General features: G+C 38.2%; 1 protein-coding gene across 1 annotated transcript in view; it reads right to left on the bottom strand.

The window, feature by feature from the left end:
- Flt1 (fms related receptor tyrosine kinase 1) overlaps positions 1-18,817 on the bottom strand; it is a 201,730-nt gene extending 182,913 nt beyond the window's left edge. Inside the window, exon 1 of the mRNA XM_048800762.1 lies at positions 18,780-18,817. The gene's annotated coding sequence lies outside the window, so the exon portion shown is untranslated. The remainder of the gene's footprint in view (positions 1-18,779) is intronic.
- Between the last annotated feature and the right edge of the window lie 3,554 nt (positions 18,818-22,371).

Raw genomic sequence — 22,371 nt, forward strand, 5'->3', positions numbered from 1 at the left:
CCCAATGACTTACTTCCTCCAACTAAAGTTCCTACATTCTCCCCCACCACTCCCCATAATTCATTAAGTTGTGAATCCATAAGTGGATTAATCCATTCATAGGATCACAGCCCTCATGATCCAATCACTGCCTAAAGGCCCCACCTCTGAACACTGAGGCTTTGGTCACCAATCCCTTCTGCCCTGCTTGGCAAGCCAAAATTTGCTTTTGCCTTTACTTATTTCATTCTATGTACTTAAAATACAATCTCAGTTTTAAAATGATGGTGGACTAGGAAGAAGTGGGATCCTATGATTTCATTGTCTAAGAAGAACAGTAATTCTAATTAACAACCACCAAAACCAATTTCAGCTTAGCAAAGCCCCTGTAACTTACCGCTTATAAATGAAGAAAGTGGAGCCCCCAAACATTAAGTGATGCATCCAACTAAGACCACATAGCTCCACTAGTGACCCATTGGCCCTAGAGACCAGCCTTTCCTTCTTTAACTATAGTGTCAGGCCTCACAGCTGAAGAATCCCTTAAAACACGGTTTTGTTTTTTTGTCACCTTTGGGGTTTTTCATCATGAATAGTATGAGATGATCTGAGGAGACTAGAAATTGGAAGGCTTCCAAAAAGTCACAAGAGTGTCTTTTGTCTTAAGAGATGTGAAGAACCAGGACCATGAAGGCTGTAGATCTGATCCTCCAACACGAAGATTAAGACAGTGATGTAAAGCAAAGAGATAAGACCTTCAGGCCCAGGAGGAAGATGTTAGGCAGGAAACTCGCTTAGAAAGAGCTGTGGGCAAGTGCTGCAGTGGGGGATACAGAGGAGGCTGTTATCAAGCCGTTCAGCCTCAGAGCTTCCTACCTCAACACATGTCTGCCTAGAGTCCTTACTGAGTACTGTGACGCTGAAGGAGCAGGCTTCCTGTGGCACCCACTGGAGGTCCAACACTTAGGCCAAGAGTCTAAGGCAAAATGTAACCCAGGTCTTCCACAGTGTCCAAAAGAGCTGTCATTGGCTCATGCTGGGACCTTTCACCTACTCTTGGAGCACCCTGTTTTCACCTGCCTCACTCTTGCCCACAGTGTGAGCAAGCCCCAGATGCCATATGCCCTGTGCCCTGTAAGGACTTTCCTGAACCCTCCGGTCAACAAGACCCCTCTCTTCACAATGTACAAATTGTGAATTTTTATTTTATACTTTCTTATTTAGATACTGCAGGGTTTGCAAGGGATGCTTTTAGTCATTTAAGTGCTTGTTTAAAAAGCACATATAATATTAAGTTTGGAATCCTTTTGGTTGCAAGGAAGAGCACAGTTGACTAATAGCAACTTAAGCAGTAAAGATAAAATTTAATGATCTCACATGTCAAAGAGTCTGCAAATGGCTCTTCCAAGAGGTATGTGACAATTTCACAATGTGACAGTGTACCCAAGCAGGGCTTCTCTTTCTGCCCTGCCATCACTGATGTTGCCTTATGATCAATAAGGTGGCTTGTACAGCTGCTTTCAAGGCAGGATGTGGGGCAAAGTGGTCTTCTCCGAGTTGGGTTCTGCCTTGTTATTTGTAAGAAAAGCGCTGACCAAGGAGCGGGGGCGGCCCAGCAGAATCCTCTTTACATCTCACTGGCTCCCCGGGTCACAAGTCAACACTTAGACCAATCACTGGTAAAAGGAAATGAAAGTAACATGACTGGCTTACACTAGGGAGGATTATCCCCACCGCCCAACACACAGAATTTCTTAGAACAAAGGATTTCCTTTCCCCTCCTACCAAAATGAACAAGACTAGGGGGCTGTTAGCTGTCCTGGGACAGATTATATTGTGTGTGAGCAAAATCAGTCCTAGGGAGCATATGGATAATCATTGATGAATGACACATAGGAGCCATAAAAGTTGGCCTTCCTAAAACAGCAAACACCATGTCACTTCTCAGATTAAAAAATATATATGTTCTATGTCCATATTCTACTTATCATAGTAGGAAAACCAGTGACTTTAACTTGGAACAACAGAACTGATGACCTATTAGCTATGTTGGTAAATCAATTCATTTTCCTGAGTCCTAAGTTCCTCATTTGTGTACAATAAATGAGTTGGATCTGCATCATCCCTTTCAATCCCCAACCTCATAAGTCCCCTATGGCTTTCAAGGACACCTCAATATATATTTAATTATATTTCCTGCCTATTTATTTCTCTCAAGATTCAAACTTCCTTTAAGCCAGCTCCTCGTTGTCCCAGATCACACCAGGCTGTTCATTCATTCAGCTGGGCCACAGGCGGGCACCGAATGCCTGCCCAGGTCCAGGCACGGGGGAGAGCCATTCTCTGGGAAATGAATGAGCAACAACCAAGAATGATGTGGACGTCTGGATGACATGGAAGAAGTCCTGTGTCATCCACTTTCATGAGAGAAAATAACAAGACTTCTTCCTTTTGAGCCACTGTATTTTTCACTCTTTGCTTGCAGCATAATGAGTAAGAAAGTCTTTCCTGACCACATGTCACAGGCTGAATTATATTCCCTAAAGTCTAACCCCGGTACTTAGAATGCAAGTGTGTAGAGAAGGGTTCTTTAAAGAAGTGATTAAGGGAAAATGAGGTCGTTGGAGTGGGCCCTAATCTAATCTGACTGGACATTTGGATACAGATCGGGACAGAAAGAAGACACGTGAGGAATACAGAGAGAAGCAGACAACTGCAAGCCACGGAGCAAAGAAGAAAGAGATCAAACCCATTAACAGCTTGATCGTGGATCTCCAGCCTCCAGAACTGTGAGAAAATCAATGTCTGCTATTTAACCCACTCAATCTTTGGTGCTTTATTGTGTAGCCCTAGCAAATTAATACGTTACTTAGGCCCAATTGCTTTCCTAATTCTTTTTTTCCCCCCCTGGTGATAGTGGGGATTGAACCCAGGGGAGCTCTACCACTGAGCTCCTTTTTATTTTTTTATTTTGAGACTTGTCTCACTTAGTTGTTGAGGTTGGCCTCCAAATTGTGATCCTCCTGTTTCAGCCTTTGGATTAGCCGGGCTCTCAGGCATGCACCACAGCACCAGGCTCACTTTCCTAATTCTTAGTTCTACACTTTCATCTTCTAGTCGATAACTAAACTATTTAAATCTTAATCTTCTAACATTTACACCTTTGTTAAAAGTTCACCAAGGGTAGAGAGCCTGTCTTAAGCTTTTTAGAACTTCTATTGTTGGTGTGATTTTGAAACCAAAAGTTAGAAAATCTTTAAGCAGGACTGATAAGGAATAAAAGGGGGGCGAGAAGACAAAAATTACAAATCCACAGATAAAATCCAGAGTTTTAAAAATGAAAAGTCTCTGAACTAAAGCAAGCAAGTCATTTAGATTAAATTGACAATTTATATTAAAAAATTGCAACATTAAACTGAAGAGAGATCTAAGTTGAAATACAGATGGGATGTTTATCAAAGAATATTCCCCCTTCAACACCTAAAGAGAAAACTCATGAGGCCCAGTCCCAAAATATGAATGAACAGCAAACAGGAGAGGACAAAACCGCAACTTGATGAAATACACTGCAAATATTAGTCAACACTGCAAAAATTAGTCATCAGAACTTCTGGAGCACAGCAAAGCTAGGATTCTCGACCCACCTCAGCATCTCAAATTCCAAGCATTCTCATTAATAACTCCACTAATCCTCACTGAAGAGCAGCGAGTTACGTGGCATCTTCATCTTCTCTTCTAAAGAGTGGTAGCTATAAAAAAAACAAAAAACCAAGTGAATTTATTATAGAAACTGTCCCAAACCTGAGAACATCTGGTGGCTAGAGATCCAAGATCAATGGGCATTGTAAATCCTGGTGTGAGAATTTAACAAAATCTCAGAGAAAAGGATTATATGTTCTAGCCAATACTACTTAGACCCCAGATAGACTCTCCAGAAATACATTCTTCATATTAAACGTGCGCGTGTGAGCCCGCGTGTGCGCATACACACACACACACACACACACACACACACATGGACTATTCAACCCACAAGACAAAATCTGGGGGAGAAAGAGCTGATTTGTAGATATAGTGTGGAAAAAAGTGAATATAAAAGTCAACTGACAGTTAATACAGACATCTGAAGAGTTCCGGCCCCAAAGTGTACGTTCTAGCAACAAATGTAAGTGATCTGTGAAAATTTCCTATCAATTCACCCAATGCCAGGCCAGTAGGTATGAGTCCTTTATAAAGATCTTTCTTCTGCCTCTGCAACTTAGGAGCCATAGGTTACATGTCGTGAAAGAAACCGTTCTGAAAAGCTATCAGCCTTCGGCTAACAGCTGACTTTGCATGAGAAATAAACTTCCATGCGGTAAGTCACTGAAAAGTTTGGTGAGATTTGTTACTGTATCATAACCTAGCCTATCCTGACTAAATTATTAAATAGCAAAATGAAATCAAAGAGTCTGCAGACATAAGGAAAGCAATCAAATACCCAGGTGCCATTATTACATAATAGATACAGATAATTGGTTTAATTTCTCTCTCAAATGTTTGGTAGCATTCACCAGTGAATCCATCTATGCCTGGTGGTTTCTGTTTTGGAAGGTTATTAATTACTGATTCATTCTCTTTAATAGAAGTCTCTTCAGCTTGTCAGCTTCTTAAGTAACTTTGTTTTATAACTTTTTTATTTTTATTTATTTTTTATATGGTGCTGAGGATCAAACTCAGTGCCTCACATGTTTTAAGCAAGCACTCCACCACTGAGCTACAACCCCAGCCCTCTTATGTGACTTTTGTGTCTTTCAAGAATTGGTCCATTTCGTCATCTATGTTATAAATTTGTGGACATAGAGTTGTTCATAGTATTCTTTTAATATACTTTTAATGTCTATGGGATATAATGATGTCTCCTCTTTCATTTCTGAGTAATTTGTGGCCTTTTTTTCATAGCTATGCTGACTAAAGATTAATCAACTTTATTTATGTTTTCAAATAACCAACTTTTGGTTTCATTTATTTTCTCTATTGATATTCTGGTTTCAATTTTGTTGATTTCTGCTCTTGTTTCTTCTACTTACTTTGGTTTTGATTTCTTTTTCTACTTTACTAAGGAAGAAGCTTAGATTATTAATTTTAGAGCCTCCTTATTTTTTAATATATGTTTCCAAAACCATAAGTTTCTCTCAGAATACTGGTTTGTTGCCTCCTGCAAACTGGGTAAGTTGTGTTTTCATTTTCACTTAATTCAAACATTAAAAATTTATTTTGGAGATTTCTTCTTTGACATCTGTTATTTAAAAAGTATGTATATTTTGCATTTTTTCCTAGTTATCTTTCTGCTATATATTTCAAGTATAATTCTATTATGGTCTGAGAGCAAATACTGTATGATTTCTATTTCTTAAAATTTATTAAGTTATGATTTTATGGCCCCAAACATGGTCTATCTTGGTGAATGTTCCATATGCATCTGAGAAGGATGTGTGTTATTTTGTTTGGAATGAAGTAGTTTACAGATGCCAACTATGTCCTCAAAGGTTTTTTGCTCACTGGATCTGTCTATTTTTGATACCTGTTGTAGTTTCCAATAATACTAGTGGATTCATCTTTTTTTTAGTGAGCTCTATAAGTTTTTGCCTCATGTATTTTGATGCCTTCTTGTTAGGTGCATACATGTTAGGGATGTTTCCTTGGAGAATTGACCCTTTTATCACTATGTATTGAATCTCTTTATGCCTGACATTATCCCTTGATTTAAAGTTGGCTCTATCTGAAATTAACATAATCACTCCTGTTTTCTTTTGATTAGTGTTAGTATGGTATTTTTCTCCACCTGTTTACTTTTAATTGGTTGTGTCTTTATATCTAGAGTTGTTTTTTTGGTTTTTAGCCCCCGACAATCTGTGTCTTTAAATTGGTGCATTGAGACCATTAGTGTTCAAAGAGATTTTTAATACAGTTGGCTTAATATCTACCATAATTGTGACTGTTTTCTATTTGTTGCTTTTGTTATTTTTTTCTATATGTTGTGCTCTTTTCTGCCTATTGAGGTTAGAGGGAACATTTTATGATTCCATTTTCTCTTCTTTCTTAGCATATCAACTATACTTCCTTTAAGTTTTCTCTAAGATTAAGAAGAGAAATTTTCAAAATATTAAGGTATGAGAGCCATTTGTGTTGTTTTTTTTTTTGGGGGGGCGGGGGTTATCAGCTTTCCCTCCCATATGCTCTCACCCTGATGTACTGCCTTACCACAGCCCCAAAGCAAAGCAATGTGCCAGTCAACCATGAACAGAAAGGACTGTGAGCCCAAAGAAACCTTTCATTGTTGTAAGTTATCTATTTCAGATGTTTTGTGCTGGCCACAGAAAGCCGACTAATGCACTGATTTCACCAGTAGTCACACATTGCAGCTTTTGTAGTTGTTCCACAGTCTTTGGCTATTCTGTTCTTTTAGAATTTTTCTCAGTCTTTGTTCTCTTTTCCTTTCAGTTTGGGAGGTTTCTGCTGATATGTCCTCAAACCCAGAGATTCTTTCCTCAGCTGGGTCCATTCTACTAATGGACTCACCAAAGGCCTTCTTCATTCAAAAAAAGTTGATCACACATATCAAAGTATTGAAATGATCCATGCATGTATAATTTTATCAAAATGGATTCTACTGTCACGTATAACTAAAAAGAACTGATAAAAAATATATCCTCTTCCCTAATTCTACTCTATCTTCTATCTTCCCAAGAAAATACATATTTTGAAAAAAATGATAATAGAAATTTGGATTTTTGTTTCTTCTTTTTAATTTTCTGATTTTTTTCTTTTTAAAATTCCAATTAAATTCTTATTACACATATAGAGCACAATTTTTCACATGAAAAATTGTGTTCTACATGTGTAATAAGAATTGTAATGCATTTTGCTGTCATATATAAATTTAAAAATAAATAAATAAAATTTAAAAATAGTTAAAAAATGCAAACAGCTAAAACTTTTTAACTCAAGTAAAACTTAAATGGATCTATTGATTGGAGACTAAATTAATGTAAAAAATTCCATTTCTTTTCTACCTCCCCAAAATACATATCATCATATAGTTTTCCAGATGTGTTTTAATAAATATTGAGGAACAAGGTCATCTCTGTTTCATAACACTAATGTAAGGAAGAGGAGTAAAATCGCCCATTTTATTGTATATGGTTACTATAACCTTGTTTCTAAAACCAGATAAAGAAAGTGTAAGAATTAAAGCTATAAACCAGTTTCACGTATGAACAGTAGATGCAGAAATATTAGTAAATCAAAGAAAGAAAAATCACACATTCTGATGTTGCCATCACAATGACTGATTCTACTCTCTTGAATACTTGTCAGGTTTCCTGACATACCTGAGCATTGGGTCTGACTTTGGTATCCATATTTTTTAAAGGGATACAGAAAAGTATTGATAATTTAGAAATTATTGTACAGTGATTAAGAGAAAAGAAAAAATGTATATTCTGATTGATTAAAAAAAAGAAGTTCCAAATGATTGGTTCAGAAAGTCAAAACACTAGAAAACATACTTGGGTTTTGAAGAAAAGAAGAGTATAGACTTATCATTGCAAAAAGCATGATTTTGAAATTTTAGATGTTGTCATCAGTAACATCTTTAATAAGTCCCTGCTATGGTCTGAATGTTTGTGTTCCTTCAAAATTCATATGTTGAAATCTAATCCCTAATGTGGCTTCAGAGGTCTGACCTTCGAAGACATATTGAAGACATATGTATGCGGAGTAAGGTCCTCACCAGATACGAAATCTATTGGTGCCTTGATTTTGGACTTCCTGGCCTCTAGAACTATAACAAATAAATTTTTGTTGTTTATAAGCTACCCAGTCTAAGGTATTTTGTCATAGCAGCCTAAATTGACTAAGACAGTCTCCAAGAAAGCCACAGGCATGAAGGGATAGGAGCAGGGCTGCTGAGCGGGGCCATCATTCACTCACGCAAAGCCCCAGGCTCAGAAGGACCTCATGCTTGTTTTAGTGCTCTACAGTTGTTATCCTGAAATGCTTAACCCTTTTTTTGAAAAGGAGCTACACATTTTCATTTTTCACTGGGTCCTTCAAATCATGTAGTCAGGCCTGCATAGGAAGGTAAGTGAAATAATCAGCTAGCTCTGTTGGTCTTTGAAGATGCACTAAGACAATATGGATCCCTTAGGCTGGAAATAAGATAATGTGGGCATATGACCAAATCCATGAGACTGTGAAGAGTGTGGTTGGTCTAAACATAATTTTTCCCCCAATCACGTGTCCACCTCATGAATTTTGAGGATAGAAATTTTATGACCAAGATTAGTCTGTCAGAATAGAGCCTGGAGAAGTATTTTTCTCTGAATATGTGCCATTGAGCAACTTAAACTGTTTCCATTCTCAATAGTTGAATCACAAATCAAGCTATAAAAACTATAAAGCATTATCTTGAAGGGGAACATACGTTCTATAAATGGTGTCAGGCATGCCTAATCCAATAGTCTATGTCCTCATGACACAGCCCTTCCCAGCCCAGTTCTCAATGATGAGAAATGAAACAGAGGAAGCCTAGTTCAATTCAGTTCGTTCTATGGATAATTCTGTCATTCAGATACTAAATCAATGCTCTGTAGTGATCTGAGAGGTTGTGGAGGAATATTTCCAAAGTATTTTGTGTGGCATTGGAGATTGAACAGAGGGACACTCTACCACTAAGCTATATATCCTCAGTCATTTCCCCGACCCCTGATTTTTAAAAATTTTATTTTGAGACAGGGTCTCACTGATTTGCTGAGGCTTGCTTTGAATTTGTGAGCTTCCTGCTTCAATCTCCCAAGTGGCTGGGATTACAGGTATGCATCAGGGTGCCCAGCTTTCAAAGTATTTTGATACTGAAAGATATTAAGGATAACAGAGAACAATCACTGATATCCTCGATGCCAAACCAGGAACTCTATAGACACAGATTAGATGGGATCACCAATTCTGAGAGAAATTAAGTGATTTGCCCGAGATCACACACAAGGAAGTGGCAGAGCAGAAATTCAAGTCCAAGATTTTTGTCCTTGGCTACATTACAGCTGGGCCACAGGCTAGGAATGGTCCCCATCTCCCGAAGTCAGCACCATAAAGGGCCAATGACATGATCTTCCCAAACCACCCCTGGGCCCCTGACATTCATCAGACTCAGCTTGGGAGATATGAGGCAGACACGATACGGCATTTTTATATTCATTGGTTTCAGGCAGTAACATTTCAGAAGGAGGACACAGATGTGTTCTGCAAACCAAAGAGATGCTATCAAGAGGTGAATGTGGCATTAAGTTAGGACAGAAAAAATGCCTTCCTGATTAGGCAAATTATTCATGCAACAAATATAGATGTGCCTATTATGAGTCATTTGTCCTCCAAGATCTTTAAACACCATGTAGGAGATCTTTTCAGTTGAAGAGTTTAGATCAAAAGTTCATAAACTATGTTCCTATGAAACTCTGGTGCCCAGGAATTGGACCAAAGTTTTGAACAGAAATTTGCAGAAAATACTAACTTAATGGAACCTTTTTCTCTATTTAAAAAATTTATATCAAATATGTCTCATAGCTTTGATACCTGCTTTCCACCTCCCTATACAATAATTTAGTATAACTTGGCAAAAAATCTGAACAGAAAATTATGTTTACCTACCCAGAGGCAGCATAACAGAGACTCAAGTCATGATCTTTGGTGTCAGACACCCTTGATCAACTGTGACTTGCTTAGATCTGAGTTGAGAATTGATAGGCCAAAGGTCAAGAACATGAGAAGTGTAAACTTCTGGACTTTCACCCAAAGCTCTGTATGCAATTTGTTTTCATGATTTCATGATCCTTTTCTTGAAAGGGGACCTTTAATTGTATAGGTGTCTGGTTCTTCACAAAACCTGTATCTGCTTCTATTTGATACAAATTACTTCACTCCTCAGTAAAATGGGCATAATCATAGTTGTGTTAGTCAGCTTTCTGTTGCTGTGACAAATTACCTGAGAAAATAAACTTACTAGAAGGAAATACTTATTTTGGCTGATGGTTTCAGAAGTTTAAGTCCATGATCCTTTGACCTCATTGCCACCATAGTATATCATGGCGGGTGTGTATGAGGAGAGGCTACTCACCTCATGGTGGCTGGGGAAGCAAAAAAGAAAGAGATAAGAAGGAGTCATGGTCCTAATATCCCCTCCAAGGGTTAGCCCTCTACATTGTAGCCCAACTTCCTTCCATAGGCCCCACCTCCTACTACTATGGTTCTACCACCTCCTATTAGCACCACAGACAGGTGAACAAGCTTTTATTTAGCATGTGGCCTTTAGGGGACAGTTAACCCTGGCAATAGAATAGTAGTATTACATCATGAGGAATTATATGGGATGATAATTAGCACAAAAAGTGATTCATGATAAATCATAAATGTAAACTTATTTGAATGCTAATCATCACTGCCATCATTACTGAATATATTGTTTAAATTTTTGCAAGTTAAAGAATTCCATGATTCAAGAGCTGCATATCATTGTATGTTTGAACAAATGCACACCATGTACAATACCAAGAGTGAACCCTAATGTCAACTCTGGACTCTGGATGATGACAGTGTGTTATGTAGCTTCATTGATTGTAACTAATGCTCTCCTCTGGTGCAGGGTGTTGATGGGGAAGGGTGTTGGCTGTGTGGGCTGTGTGTGTGTGTGTGTGTTGGGAAAGGGCATAGGAAAACTCCCTGTATTTTCTTCTCCATTTTGCTGTGAACCTAAAACTGCTCTTAAAAAAGTAAAGTTCTAATAAAAAAAAAATAATAAAAAAATAAACCGATTTTTTTTAAAAGTCAACCTTCAGTATCTTGATTCACTATTTAAGTGTGTTGCAAATTTGACTCTCAATTAGCCAGCCTCAGCAACTTAGTGAGGCCCTAAGCAACTTAGCAAAATCCTGTCCCTAATAAAATATAAAAAAAAGGGCTGGGGATGTGGTTCAGTGGCTAAGCACCCCTGGGTTGAATCCCTGGTACCAAAATGATAATAATAATAATAGTTTTAGGATTTACAGCAATCTATGGCCTAATTTTGTTCAATATTTCTAGCTAACAAAAATGTACAATTGGTAGTTAATATCATAAAATAAAAAGTTGCAAAATGCCATCATGTGTTACAAAATTAGAGGACATGGAAGAAATCACACAAATGAAAAGAGGAAGATATGAACTCAAAGTGGTGAGTTTAATTTAGCAACTTAAGGAGAAAGCTTCATAGATACAGTTTCACTATTTGTCATCTGTACTAAGACATTCAAGTAATCCTGATTCATGATCTTTTTTCATACCAGTTTCACTGAATTTTATTATATTAGTGATAGTTACCTTCTCACTCATCTTGGGAAATTACTTTTTCTCCTTTCTCTTTTTAATTGACAAATAAAAACTCTGTGTTTATAATGTGCAACATGATATTTTGAAATATGTGTTCCTTGTGTAATAGCTAGATTGGGTTAACATATGTATCACCTCACTTTTCTTACTTGCTTTTCTTTGTAGTGAGAGCACTTAAGATTTACTCTCTTAATACTTTTCAAGAACACAATACATTGTTATTAATTGTAGTTATCATGTTGTACAATAGGCTTCCTAAACTTATCCCTCCTAACATCTTAGGAATTTTCTTTACTAAGCCTCCTGCATTTCATATAATCCTTTCCTATTTGCATCTATAAATAAGAATGATTTAAAAAACTTTTTATTTCCTCATACAGAGCAGGCCTCAGATTCTCCATGATAGCACTGAAGAGTTCTTAGATGCCAACTGGAGACCAAAACAAAACACACACACACACACACACACACACATCAACTAGGTAAGATAAAAGAAGGTGGCAGAGGAGATGGGGTTTTCAGGGGTAAGATCTTGTGGGTCCCAGGGAAACCTGCTCACCTGACCTCTGATAGCTGGGCCTGGAAACTTTAGCAACTAGGGTCAGGATCTTCCCTCTCTTTCCACCAGGAAGTGAGGATGTTTTACACTAACCCGTGGGATGAACTGGCCAAGAGGCTTAAGAGCTCTGAGACTCAGTTTTCTCATTTGTAAAACAGGGATAAGAGCAGTATATCCCTTGTAGGGTGATAATGGAAAAGACAGGAGGATTCAAGACGGTAAATCAGAGAAAGGCTGCCACTTCCAGTTACACCAGGGCTCCAGATTCAAGCAGCGGGAGTTCTGCCACTCCGTGAGGTGTGTGAAAGAGGAAATTCACTGAAATTCAATATCGGGGCAGTCAGAGTATCTAAAAGACTCAGAATTTTGGGTGCATTGAGCAAAGAAGAAAGGACATTGGAGCCAAGCCAGTAGCAGCAGAGGAGAGGGATAACACACAGGAGAAACACAACTGGCAAATATGGTATGAAAAAAAAACTGTAAATCAGAAAAGTAGTTTGAACTTAGCTGATCCAGAGGATGCACAGCAAATTGGAGTTTGAAAAGTGCTCTGTGCTTCTCAGCTAGCAAGCAAAGAGCTGAGACAGGAGCAGTGGTAAGGAGACCACCTTGCAGCTTGCTGCTGTGGGATCCTGGGAGATAGATCATAGCAAACATTGCCATGATCTGTCCCAGCAAGCACCTACCCTGTGTCCTAGGATGAAACAGCAGAGAGAAGAGTGTACCTTGGGGGTGTCAAATCAGAAAAATGAAGGAGAGTGCAACTTGCTTTCCCTCTAGGTCTGGGGGGCTCGTGTGACAGCTGAAGAGGGTCAAGAATCTGAAGAGGTGGGTGTGAATGCACTCAGAGACTTAGCCTGCAAAGCCTGTGTTCCCGGGGAAGGAGGGTGTGTGGAGGGTTGGCTTTCCTGCCCTGAGAGTAGAATTCTTGGGAGGCTCCTGAGATCCAGACTCCAGCAAAGATCAGCATCTGCCTGAATCTAGGGGTGTGTTGATCTAATCTCTCCAGAGCAGATAACACCCAACAAAGTCCCTAAAGCCTGTTTAGACCTAAGCCCCAGCTGCTGGAACTCCCCTCTTATAACTCTGCAGCAGCCCCACCCTGGGAGCGCATTGATCTGGTCTGTCCAAACAAAACTCCAATTGACAGTGCTCCCCATTCCATCTTACCTCATACAGGGGAGAAGGGAAGCTGAGAGAGATTTCAACCAGCTGACAGCTATGAGCAACATAGAAAAAGGAAGGGGTTAACAACCCCTAGCCCTTGCTCTCTTAGTACCTGACCCAAAAAGAAATGGAAAGAAGGACAGTTGGGGATAGGCAGTGACCACCCATCCTTGTCAACTATTTCAACCACTTCTGTGGAAACAGTTCTTTAATTTTTCATTAAGAATGTTTTTTTCCCTTATTTTTTTTTTTTTTTTTTTTTTTTTTTTTTTTTTTTTTTGTTGATTGCCTTGCTTTGCTGATTGAATACACACACATCTCCATGACATATTATAATTAAAATGTCAAACAAACAACAAGGATAGAATTTTAAAAACCTCAAGAGAATATCATCAGGTCACATTTAAAAGTAAGCCAATTAGAATTACTTCTCAATTTTTTAGCACAAACTAAAATCTAGAAGGGCTTGGAATGATGTGTTCCAAACCTTGAAAGAAAAAACCTGTTAACCAAGATTGCTGTATTGAGCAATGATATCCTTCAGAATCAAAGAAGAAATAAAAACCTTTCAAGATGAACAGAAGCTAAAATGATTCCCTAAACCAGCACTTTAGAAGATAGTTAAAGAACACTCTACACAGAAAAAAAAAAAAAATCAAAAACCAACTTCAGAGTTCACAAATGGAAAAATCTCACTTGAACAGTAGCCAAGTAAATGAGAAATAGGAACAAATTAAACATTAGAAATAAATAAATGTGACAGGAATTAATAAACATCTCTCTACAATAACATGGAATATAAATGGCCTCAACTCTCCAATTAAAAGACATAGGCTGGGGGCTGGGGTTGTGGCTCAGTGGTAGAGCACTTGCCTCCCATATGTGAGGCACTGGGGTCCAATCCTCAGCACCACATAAAAAAATAAATAAATAAACAAAATAAAGTTATTTAAAAAAAGACATAGGCTGGGAGAATGGATTAAAAAACAAGACCCAACTATGTGTTTGCAAGAAACTCACCTTATAGATAAAGACAGCCACAAGACTGAAAGTGAAAGGACGGAAATTGATATACCATACAAATGAAGCTGCAAAACAAGGAAGAATAGCTACTCCCATATCCAACAAAGCAAACATCAAGCCAAAATTAATCAGGAGAGACAAAGTAGATTACTTCATACTTGTAAAGGGAACATCAAGAAGCTATAGTGATAGTAAATATTTTTGCCCAAAACATTGGTGTGTCTAATAACATAAAACAGACACTTCTCAAAGACCTCAGTACGATAATACTGGGTGATTTCAACCCACTTCTCTCACCAATAGCTAGGTCAGCCATACATAAAACTGAATCTGAAAAAGACTCTTGGGATCTAAAAAATACTGTAAGTCAAATGGACTTGACAGCTATCTATAGAATATTTTATGCAACAACAGCTGAATACACTTTGTTCTCAACTCTTCCTGGAACTTTCTCCAAAATAGGTTATATTTTAGGCCATAAAGCAACTCTTAGCAAATATAAAAAGTGGATATAATTCTTTGTATCTTATCTGATCACAATGGAATGAAATTAGAAACCAATATCAGAAAACCATACAGAGACTATATTAACAGATGGAGGTTGAACAATATATTTTTGAATGATGAAAAGATAACAGAAGAAATTGGGGAGAAAATTTTAAATTCTTAGAATCAAATGAATATTGGTATTATATAGCATAAGCTTGGAGACAGTTTGGGGGCAGTTCTAAAGGAAAGTTTATGGTTATAAATGCTTATATAAGAAAATCAGAAAGATCCTGAATAAACAAATGAATGATTCATCTCATGGCCATTAAAAAATGCCAATTCCAAAATCAATACAAGGAAGGAAATAATTAAGATCAGAGGTGAAATCACTGACATTGAGAGGAAAAAACAATACAAAGAATCAATGAAACAGACTTGGTTCTTCAAAAAGATAAACAAGATTGATAAACTCTTAGCCAAACTAACCAAAAGAAAAGAGAAGACCCAAATTAAGAAAATTAGAAACGGAAAAGAAGAAATTACCATAGACATACAGAATCCTAGAGAATCATTAGAAACTATTTTGAAAACTTATATTCCAATAAATTGGAAAACCTAAAAGAAATGGATACTTTTCCAGACACATATGACTTGCCAAAATTGAATCAAGAGGATAGAAAACCTAAACAGACCAATAATAAGCAATGAAATATAAGTAGTAAAATAAAGCCTTCCAACCAAGAAAAGTCCAGGACCAAATGGATTCTCAGCTGAATTTTACCAGATGTTTAAAGAAGAACTAATGCCAGTTCTCCTTAAATTATTCCATGACATAGAAAGGAATGGAACACTTGCAACTTCATCCTATGAAGCCAGTATCACACTAATACCAAAACCAGATAGGGACACACCAAGGAAAGAAAACTACAGACCAATATCCCCAATGAACTTCCATGCAAAAATCCTTATTAAAAATTAGCAAACAACGTATTAAGAAGATTGTACATCATGACCAAGTTGGTTTTATCTCAGAGATGCAAGAATGGCTTAACATGCAGATCAATAAATATAATTCATAACATAAATAGAATTAAGGACAAAAATTATATTCTCATCTCAGTAGATATAGACTCTTCAACAAAATGCAGCATCCATTCATGGATAAAAGAAACCTAACTCAGTATTATAAAGACTATATAACAAACCCAAGGTCAGCATCATAGTGAATGGCAAAAAAACTGAGAGCATTTCCTGTAAAATCTGCAACAAGACAGGGATGTCCACTCTCATCATTCTTATTCAACATAGTACTAGAAATTCTTGCCAGAGCAATTAGGCAAAAGAAGGAAATAGAAAGAATAACACTAGAAAAGGAAGAAGTTAAATGATCTCTGTTTGTAGATGACATCTTCTAAATATATGATTCTATACTTAGAAGATCCAAAGGCTCAACAAAAAGGCTGCTGGAGCTAATAAACAAATTCAGCAAAGTAGCAGGTTACAAAAATCAACATACAACCGAGTGTGGTAGTCCATGACTGTAATCCCAGTAACCTGGGAGGCTGAGACAGGAGGATCACAAGTTCAAAAGCCAGCCTCAGCAACTTAGCAAGGCCTTAAGCAATTTAGTGAGATCCTATATTAAAATTTAAAAAAATTAAAATAAAAGGCTGGGGATGTGGCTTAGTGGCTAAGGATACCTGGATTCAATCCCTGGTATAAAAAACAACAAAGCAAAAACAAGAAGTCAACATACAAAAATAAATAGCTTCCCTATATACCAACCTGGAATCTTCTGAGAAAGAAATCAGAAAAACGATCTCATTCACAATAGCCTAAAAACAAACAAAACAACAAGCAAACAAACCCCCCCCACACACACAAACAAAAACAAAAAACAATCAAGCAAACAAAAAACCCTTCAAATAAATCTAACCAAGAAGGTAAAAGATCTTGACAATAAAAACTATAGAACATTGAAGAAATAAATTGAAAATCCTAAAAAATGGAAAAACCTCCCTGATCATGGATAGTCAGCATTAATATTGTTAAAATGACCATACTACGATAATCAACATGCAGATTCAATGCACTCCCCATCAAAATACTTTTATTGTCAACTGAGGCAGTTGACAAATGGGGCATGTTAACAGGGAAGCCCTAATGATTATAAATACCAAACATTGCTAGTCACATTAACCACCTCCAATAAATATATTTCTTCACAAAACTAGAAAAAATGCTTCTAAAATTCATTGAGAAGAATAAAAGACCCAAAATAGCCAAAGCAATTCTAAGCCAAAAAAGCAATGCTAGAGGCATCAGAATACCTGACTTCAAATTATACTACAGAGCCATAGTAACAAAAATTGCATTGGACAGGCACAAAAACAGACACATAGACCAATGGTGAGAACAGAAGACCCAGAGACAAACCCACACAGATACAGTCATCTGATCCTTTGCAAAGGTGCCTAAAGCATATATTGAAGTAAAGACAGCCTTTCAACAAATGGTGCTTGGAAAACTGGTTATCCAGATATAGAAGACTGAGACTAGACCCTTATTATTCATCCTGAACAAAAGTCAATTCAAAATGAATCAAAGACCCAGGAATTAGACCAGAAACTACGCAACTCCTGGAAGAAAATGTAGGGTCAACTTTCCAACATATAGACACAGGCAGCAAGTTTGTCAATAGAACGACAGCTCAGGAAATAACACCAAGAATTAATAAATGGGATGGCATTAAAAAAAACACACAAAAACTTCTGCATGGCTAAAGAAATAATCAAGAATGTAGAGAAAACCTATAGAATTGGAGCAAATCTTGGCTTGCTATTATTCTAAAAGAGGATTAATATCCAGAATATATAAAGAATTCAAAATCTTAATAGGAAAAAAGGAAGAAAAAAGGAAAAAAGAAATAACAAAATTAATAAAAGGGTGAACGAACTAAACAGATACTTCTCAAAAGTAGGGAAATGCAAATCAGAACTACACTGAGATTCCATCTCATTCCAGTTATAATGGCAGCCATCAAGAATACAAATAAGGGGCTGGGGATGTGGCTCAAGTGGTAGCACGCTCGTCTGGCATGCGTGCGGCCCGGGTTCGATCCTCAGCACCACATACCAACAAAGATGTTGTGTCTGCCAATAACTAAAAAAATAAATAAATAAATAAATATGTTAAAAAAAAAAAAGAATACAAATAATAGTAAATGCTGGGGAGGATGTGGAGAAAAGGGAATATCTTTGCACAGTTGGTGGGATTGTCAATTAGTACAACTCTATGGAAATCAGTATGGAGGTTCCTCAAAAGACTATGAATGGAACTACCATATGACCCAGCTACACCACTCCTCAATATTTATCCTAAAGAATTAAAGTCAGCATACTGTAGTGATACATGCATACCCATATTTATAGCAGCACAATTTACAATAGCCAGACTATCAGTGGATGAATGGATAGCGAAAATGTGGTATAAATCCGTAATGAAGTTTTATTCAGCCATAAAGAAAAACAGAATTATGTCATTTGCAAGAAAATGGATAGAACTTGAGAACATTATGTTAAAAGAAATAAGCCAAACTCAGAAAGTCAAGGGTCATATGTTTTCTCTCATATGTGGAAGCTAGAGAGAAAAAATGGAAAAAAAAAAAAAGGTGTGTGGGGAGTTGGTCTAATGAGAATCAAAGGGAGATCGGTAGAGGAAAAGGACCCTGGGGAAGAAGGAGAGAAGACAAAGGGAAATACTAGAGAATGATGTTGGCCAAATTATAATGTGATGTTGTGTGTCTGTGTGAATATGTAACAATGAATCCCACCGTTATGTATGACCATAATGCACCAACAAAAATATGAGAGAAAAAAAACAACGGAAATAAATCCAGGCCACAACATGGTGGGGAGGGTAGAAAAGAAGAAAAGACATGGAGGTGGTTAAAGTGGCCAGCAATGTTTGGTATTTATAATCATTAGGGCTTCCCTGTTAACATGCCCCATTTGTCAACCGCCTCATGGTTTCTGTATCTTCTCATGGTTTAAATTTTCAAGAGATGCAATCTTGTTGTCTGTCTCAGACAAGCCTGTGGATGGGTTTGTCCTGGGTTTGATGAGAGGGTGTTGTGTGTGTGAGTTTGCATGTGTGTATGTACGCACGCAGAGGAGTACACCAGTATATCTGACATCTGAACATGAACTGGCCAAGAACTTAGTTTTAAAATGTGGCCAAGGGCAGGTGGTGTAGTGGTAGAGCACTTGCCTTCCATGAGAGAGGCCCAGGATCCCATCTGTGCTCCAATCAATGAATCAATCAATAGTGGCCAAAAGTTTAAAATCTTCTTCTGGATGCCCAAAAGAAAACTGTGTGCCCCTGTTGGGTCCCGAGCTGTCTTAACCCCTTTGAGGGGTTAAATAGACTGAACATGTCACCCCAGATTCAAATGTCAGAACCCTAATCCCCATGTGATGGTGTTTGGAGGTGAGGGTTTAGGAGGTAATCAGGTGATGGGTGTAGAGCCCTCATCAACAGGATTAGTGCTCTCCAAAAAAGAATCGGAAAGCAAGCTCATTCTCTGTTATGTGAGAAGGTGGCCATCTGAAAGCCAGGAAAGGGGCCCCCATCATGCCGGCATCTTGACCTTAGACTTCCAGTTTTTCCATGACTGTGAGGAATAAACGGTTGGTTTTTTTTTTTTTTCAGCTTCCCAGTCTATAGAGACTTTTAAAGCAGCCCACACTGAATAGAAGGGGGAAAGAAGCTGGGAGGTGTTTTTATGTTTGTGATTTTTATTTTCTGCAGTGTTGGGGATCAAACCCAGGGCCTTGCACGTGATAGGCAAGTGCTCTATCACTGAGCTGCACTTCCAATCCAAGTGTTTTGCTTTTATCAAAAAAAGTTCCATCTACATAGATGAAGGATGAACCCTGAGTTAATGCAGGGAGGGGGCTGGTGAGGAAGGTGGGCACAAAAGAGTTTGGGGTGCATTAGAAAAGTGTCTTCAACTCAGATATATACCTAGAACCAAAGACCGAAAACTGCTGTACCTTGATGACAAAGTTCCCGAATTTTATTTATTACTATATTTTATCTGAATGTTTTACTTAATTAAATTATGCTTTAAGTAATAAGTGCAAACTAACTTATAGACCCTGAACTACTCAGGACAGGGAAGAGCCACTTAAGAATTAAAACAAAATATTGTAAGTCATTGCCAAGAGGAAGTTAACTTATTGCTCATTAATATTCAAGTTTAAGAATTTTAAAGAAGATGCAGTACACTAAAAGTTTCTATATTAAGAGTCTCATCTTTTATATGCATAAATTATTAACTTACAGGTATGCTATTTTCTTGGAGTTACCCAGTCCTGTGTGAGAATATAGCCATTTGAAAAAATAGATGGACTTGGGATGTATCTCAGTACTGACTGACCTGACATGTACTTCCAGCCCTGGCACTGCAAAAGCACACAAAATTAAGAACAAAAAAATAATAAGGTATACCCCTGCTCATCTGCTAAAAGTGTGGTGGCTTGCTTCAACTGTGAGCAGAAATAAATAAAAGAGGAAATAAAGGCAAATCTTCAAGATTGTTGCCAACATCACTGGGTATTTCAAGTATTCTCGTGACTCACATTTGGGTGTTTTTTAAGGTGTGTGAACTGAAGTTCTCCACAAAGGGTGAGCTGGTATTTGGAAGCTTCCAGGTTGTTTGAATTTCACTGATTGGAGCATTGAAACCTCATGGAGAGATGGAGTAGACTGGTAAGCTCAGGTTGTATTGGACTGTCTTTGGTCCCTTTTGGCAGTCATTTTATTGGCTTCTGTGTCTGAACTAGCATTTTTGCAAAAACTGGATTAACATATGCTAAGTTTGACAGACCTCAGGCCTCTCCAAATCTTAGGGCCCCTACCTGAATCCCAGAGGAGATTTTCTTTGGATTGTTGACACCTGAGTCTTATGGATTCCCTGCTTCTTTGTAGTCTTTCTATCTGATGATGCCACCTACTTTCTGTTGGGTCTATAAAAGTTTGTGTAATCTACTTTGGAAAACAAAGCAAAATGTCTTTCTGGGTAACTTGAGTTTGAGCTCCTGGGGCACAGTCACTCATATTTGGTTCAGAAAAACACAGAGTTATTTGGTTCCGAAAATAACAGAGTTATTTTCCAACAACAGGTGCCATGATAGTGATCCTCTATTTAAAAATGAATAATTAGACTTTACCTCCTTTCCGACAGGTTTTGAGCTTGTCACTGGGTCCTGTGGAGAAATGGTCAGATACAAGTGAAAAAGGCAGTCCTAGAAAATAAGTGGAACCGAGGCTGGGAGAGGACACTGCTGAGGATACTCAGGGCTACAGGGGCAACCACAGCTGATCATAATCTTTAGTCCAAATCCAGGAAATTCGTCAGCAATGGGAAAAGGAGCTTAAGATGAAGAAAAAGGATGTCTGACAATGTGGGCAGAAGAGCACAGTGAGGATCTGGGTTTCACAGAAGGTATTGGGCAAGAGGTGTCTGGCAGAGCATTCTAGAAAAGGGGACCTGGCAACAGACCTCGAAGGAGATGATTACCAGGCAGGAAGCGAGGGCCAGACACACGGCCCAGGAATGCAGGGTTGGGGGACACAGTGGTCAGGGAGTGGGGCACCTCAGGTATCAAGGGAGGGTCTGTTGTTAAGTTCTGGAATTGATTTATAACATACAGATAGATCTCTACCGATTGGAGACATTCCCACTTTACTGATGGCTTCAGTGGCCTAAGAAGAAAATGAAAGATTCATCTACATACAGACCAGGGAAGCCAGCTTTGGAAGGCAAGCTGAAGCACCCCATTCTGCCTTTGCCGGCTGCAGAGGAGCCTGGGATCCCCTAGCTGAAGGTTATCAAAGAAGTCCCGCAACCCAGGAAGCCCCTGACTTGTTGAGTTTAAATTCTAGCTAATCCTTTTGTAAGAAGATTGTGGGGAATGACCTGCTGGTGGCAATAAAGTGAGCTGGAAGTGCCAACAGGGTGGGGAACAGATGGAGACTGGAATGAGGTGCTGCTAGATACAGACAGTTCTTCTATTGACGAGAACAAAGGATTCAAACCTTCCCTGGTTTCCCCACCCAGCTCCAGCAGCTCTTTTCTGAAGTTTTCTGTTCTTTCTAGTTCACAGGGCATGTTGGGGGTGGGGTGGGAATTAAGTGTTGATGATGGGGAAAATTCAATCCTAAGTATCACAGCCCACCACCACCTCGGTAAGAGCTTTGGCAATTGCCTTTGCCTGGCTGCTGTCATTCTCCTATGACAGCTGTTTGCAAAATTGTCCTGAGCAGTAGGACCCCAAATATAACACAGCTGTAGTAGAAATCTCTTCTCCACTAGCCCCTTGAACACTTCTATGGTTGGAAAACTGCCACCAGGGCCATCCAACATCATTTAATTTGCTCCCTGATGACTTTTGATCTCTGAGATCATTTCACCAGGGTTGCCAAGTTATTCCCATTTTCACCATCAGATATGTATTAGTTTATTTCTCCGTGCAGGAAATGCTTTTAGGTTTGCAGATATAAGGAGATCCTTAAAGGGCTCACCGTCTAGTTGGAATATGCATATGAAAAGATAAATAATAGCTATACTTGGTTCCAATCAGAGAAGTACATGGTAACAAAAACTGGCAACAGGATTCTCAGGAGTAGCAAGCAAGTATTTTGCAAAAGCAAGAAAGAAGTCTTTGAAGAAGGTGAACTCACATTATCGA

This window comes from Marmota marmota, unplaced genomic scaffold (assembly GCF_001458135.2).
Source record: "Marmota marmota marmota unplaced genomic scaffold, marMar, whole genome shotgun sequence".
NCBI lineage: Eukaryota > Metazoa > Chordata > Mammalia > Rodentia > Sciuridae > Marmota > Marmota marmota.